The sequence below is a fragment of the Mauremys mutica genome, chromosome 4 (assembly GCF_020497125.1).
Source record: "Mauremys mutica isolate MM-2020 ecotype Southern chromosome 4, ASM2049712v1, whole genome shotgun sequence".
In the NCBI taxonomy this organism is placed as follows: domain Eukaryota; kingdom Metazoa; phylum Chordata; order Testudines; family Geoemydidae; genus Mauremys; species Mauremys mutica.
Window position 1 is genome coordinate 125,177,989 of NC_059075.1, and position 4,526 is coordinate 125,182,514.

Sequence of the window (4,526 nt, forward strand, 5' to 3'; positions counted from 1 at the left end):
TATCCATGTCCCACATGCTGGCTGATCTGGTGCCCCTTCTTGCTGGTTGTAAGTCTATAACTTCCCAAAGGTAGCTTTGGAATACCACAAGCACTGATCACTGAAATGGAAGGTGCAGCTAGCCAGAGATGTTAACAGGGTCTGGGGCTACTCTAATTGATGCCAAGTCCCAGGCAGGCCCTCAGCCTAGCCCAGAATTAAGGAGGTGTATAAGTACTTGCTGCACCTCCTGAGGTATGGCTCCTGAGAGGCATGGCTCAGAATCTAGCTCAACGTTTGGAATGTGCTGAGATTTTTTTCCTATTCCAGATAGTTTTTGTAGATGGCTGTTTTGAAGCCAGATTCAGCTCAGTGTTAATATTTAGATGCAGCATCCCCAAGGCAGAAAGTGCTGGAGGTGAGGAGGCTGCTGTCAGCAACCAAGTCATGGCAGTCTAGCCTAATGGTTGGAGCAACAGTCCAGCCTACTATTTAGAGCTGAATCCAGCTGGGGAGAGTCCTGGACTGAAGTCAAAGGTCAGAGCCAAGAGTCAGAAGCCAACGCCTAAGCCAAATGGTAAGCCGGAGTCACAGTCAGAAGGCGTAGCCGAGGATCAGAGTTAGGGTGGAGTGGGGTGCTGAGGCAGAAGCAGGTACTAGCTGGAATTAGGGCAGGGCTAGAGAGAGCAGGGCCACCCCGGGGGAACGGGGGTGGGGGACAAGTGGGGCAATTTGCCCCGGGCCCCACAGGGGCCCCCACGAGAATATAGTATTCTATAGTATTGCAACTTTTTTATGGAAAGGGCCCCCAAAATTGCTTTGCCCCAGGCCCCCTGAATCCTCTGGGCAGCCCTGAGAGAGAGACAGGACCAAGGGCAGCTGCAGACAAGGAGCACATTGAGTAGCTACTGGAGTGCTGCTGCTACTAATGACCTTAAGTATCATCCTGCTGACTCCTACTGCCAATCAGGTGGCTCAGTCAGACAGCTTCTATCAGGGCCAGCTACACTCATTAGGTTGTCAGGAGAATGGCTCAGCTGCAGGCCCCTGACAGTATCCTCCTTCAAGAGTCCCTCCAAGAGGCCATGGGATCTGGTTTCAGAGGGTATTTCTGGTCAAAGACACACGAGTTCTCGAGCCTGGATGTTTTCTACCAGCTCCCATGATCACTCTTCTGATCCATAACCCTCCCAATCCACCAGATAATAGTATTTGCCTCAAACTTGTTTGGAGTCTAGGATCTCATGGACCTCATACTCCTCTTGGCCCAGGACATCTGTGGGAGGTGGGGTTGGTGTAGAGCAGCCAGGACAGGAATTTCCCACCTAGGGTTTGAGAAGAGACACATAAAAAACGGAGTGGACCTTTAAGGATTCTGGCAACTAGAGCCTAAATGCTACAGGGTTTATTTGTTCCGTGATCTTAAATAGGTCAAACTGGTGGTCCAGTTTGGCTGAGAGACAGGTGGATTTGAGATGTTTGGAGGTCAGCCAGACAGTCAGTGTGGCTTGGCGGTTTTGCTCTGCATGATGTTTGTATACCTGCTTGGTAGCTTCCAGGTGTTCAGTATGCTCTTGATGGACCCAATGAAGATGGACAACTAGATCTGCTGCGGTGGGGACTGGGGAAGCTGTAGGTGTGGCTGAATGAAAGCAAGGGTGAAAACCATAGTTTGCATAGAATGGACTATGTTGGGTGGATGCATGGGTGCAGCTGTTGTATGCAAACTCTATGTATAGCAGGAAAGTGACTCAATCATCTTGACAAGAATTGAGAAAACAATGGAGGTATTGTTCAAGGGCCTGGTCCAACTGTTCTGTCAGCCCCTTTTTCTGTGGGCGATAGGCTGAGGAGATAAGCAGTTCCATTCCCAAGAGTTTGCACCAAAAATGGGAAGTGAATTGTGGACCTCCATCTGAGACTATTCCAGTCAACATCCCATGGCACCGAAAAATATAATGTAGAAAAAGGGTGGCATGGCTGGGTGGTTGGGAGAGAACAAATGGAAATGAAGTGCACCGTATTAGTAAGGAGCTAAATGGGGACAAGGATTACAGTGCAATCCTGGGAGTGAGGTAACTCTACGGTGAAATCCAAGAATACCCAGGAACCATCTTTAACACCTTGTGTCAGGGATGGCCCTCTGGGATGTAAAGGATACCTTCTGTGATAAAGTAGACCCTCCTTCAAATGAAACCCCAAACTGGACAGAATACTAGGACCTTTTAGGGTCTGACAGATCTTAGTAGCCTGGAGGTCTTGGGGAAGCAGGGGCATCACATCTGTGTGGTGTCACTCTAATAAAATTAGATGGGTATAAAATGGTAGCTAAGGGATCCATCTCTGACTTGGCGTATTCGTCCTTGCACAACAGGGCATCTGCCTTCCCATTCTGTGATCCAGGACAGTAGCTGATAAGTCAAAACTCACAAAGAAAAACAACTAGCTGGTTAAGGTTACGAGCAGTTCAGAGATATTCCAGATTCTTGTGATCAGTAAGAACCTGGACTGGGAACTGAGTTCCCTCTAGTACGTCTCCACTCTTTGAATGCTACTTTTATTGCAAGTAACTCCTTATCCCAGATATCATAATTCTTCTCAGCAGGGGTTAGTTTTCTTGAATAGACGTTTCAGGGATGGAGTTGGTTGCAAAGACTCATATGTTCTGACAGAATTGCTCCAACAACAAAGCTTGAAGCATCTGCCTCTGGTGAAGAGCTTGGCAAGATCTGGGTGTACACATTCTTTAGCTGATCAGATGCACAGTTTGCATCTACTGACTAGAAGAAGTGGACCCCCTTTTGGAGAAGCACAGTTATCAGGATTACTAAGTGAGAGAATCCTTTGATAAAATGCATGTAGAAACTGGCATAACTGAGAAACCACTGATCACCTCCTATATCCTTCAGGGTATTCCACTCAGAGATGGCAGAAACCTTTTGGGTGACCATTGTTAGCTCTTTGGGGGAAATGATATACCTGAGGAACTCAACTGCGCCTTTGTCGAACTCACATTTCTCCAGTGTAGCATAGAGATGGTTTAGGCAGAACCTGTTGAGAACATGGCATACATGTTGCTTGTGCAGGGTCTGGTTTTCAGAAAAAACAAGAATATCATCCAAATAAATAACCACAAACCAGTTCAATATGTCCCAGAAGATATTGTTGACAAAATGCTGAAATGTCACTGCAGCATTACAAATCCAAAAGGCATAACTAGATATACAAAATGTCCATATCAAGTGAAGAAAACAGTCTTCCACTCATCACCCTCTCTGATTCAGACCAGATTGTAGGCCCCATAAAGTTCCAACAATAAAAATATTGGCTGAGTGGAAGGGGGTAGCAATTTCAGACTGTTACTTTGTTCAGAGCTCAATAGTCAATGCAGAGACTCAAGGAACCATCCTTATTCACCCTGAAAGATTGGAGCATGACAAAGTATCAGTTCTCTTTTTATAAAAAACATTAGCATAATCCCAATATTTCACCAGAATTTCAAAAGCTACTGAAGGAGTCACAGGAACAGCAGCAGTTGCCCTCAGAGTATCTCCTGTGGTCTCTGAATTCACAGGTAGATGGTGCAGATCACAGGGCATTTCTGGTCAGGAACATGGTTTTGGGAGGCAAAGCTGACAACAAAGTCTTGATGTGAAGCATATTGTTCCTGGACCACAGCAGCCGACTGGATCATGGGTGGCGAGCTAAGGATGACGGGGGAGTGAGGTGTACAGATCAGACCAAACTGTAGAACCTCCCTGGTATTCTGGAGCATGGTAACCATCAAGGGTGCCATTTAATGAGTAACCAGGCTGGAGGAGAGGGGAGAATCCATCAAGAGACTCCACCAAACCAGGGTTGCTCTTGTGCTGAGATGGAATATTGTGAATCTGGGCAAAGTCTAAGTCCATGAAATTGTTGGAGGCCCTGAGTCTGAGTGCCCTCAGCTCTACCCTCTGCCATGGTGGGATGCTGCAGCCATAGTAGCAGTTGGAGGGTGCTGGCATGGTGTCCATCCATAGCCAAGGTACCAATAAACACAGAGGGGCTAAAATTCTGGAGTAAGGCAGGGAATACAGTCTCAGTCCAGACCCTCTTATTGAGGCTGAGGCATGGAGTCTTTCTGGTCAAAATATGGCCCGATACTTACGAGAGCATCCCATGTCATGGTGTCCAGATTCCCTACAGTACAGGCATAAGCCTGAAGCATGACACCAGCCCTTCACAATGTCAGAGATACAAGGCCAAACTGGCTGATCTGCCTGGGCTCCTGTGATGAGAATGTGGAACATGCCAGGAACTTGACTGTCTCCCCAGGCAGCGTTCAGTCAGGCAGTTGTCAATGCTGATACACAGTTTGACCAACACGTCCAGGACAGACAGCAGCTCCAGCCATGCCAGCTCATCCTTGATTTCCTTGCTTAGGGCATTTCAGAAGCAGTAGCACTGCATTGCCGCGTTCCATTCAGCGTCTGCTGCTGGGCGCTGGAACTCTGTGGCAAACTTAGCGACTGACCTGTTTCCCTGACGCAGCCCTTGAAGCGCAT